The sequence below is a fragment of the Manacus vitellinus genome, unplaced genomic scaffold (assembly GCF_001715985.3).
Source record: "Manacus vitellinus isolate BGI_N305 unplaced genomic scaffold, ASM171598v3 scaffold_731_pilon, whole genome shotgun sequence".
Lineage (NCBI taxonomy): Eukaryota > Metazoa > Chordata > Aves > Passeriformes > Pipridae > Manacus > Manacus vitellinus.
In genome coordinates, this window is record NW_021940765.1 from 1,223 (window position 1) to 1,486 (window position 264).

Sequence of the window (264 nt, forward strand, 5' to 3'; positions counted from 1 at the left end):
CGACAGCTGCGCCAGCACTCGTCCTACTAAACACCCCCCCGAGCTCCCTGAGGGCCACTTCTCGAGCTCCTCCAGGCCCCTCTGGATGGCCCTGTCCTGGAGATGTGTCACCCCGAGCCCCCCAAGGGCCTGCCCACCTCCGCTGGCCGCCGTGAGCTCGGTGCGCCGCACGAAGCCCAGGTAACCGGTGCGGGCCCAGAGCGTCTGCGCCGCGTCGCCGAAGCTCAGGCGGGTGTTGAAGTGGTCGGCCTGGAGGGTCTCGTT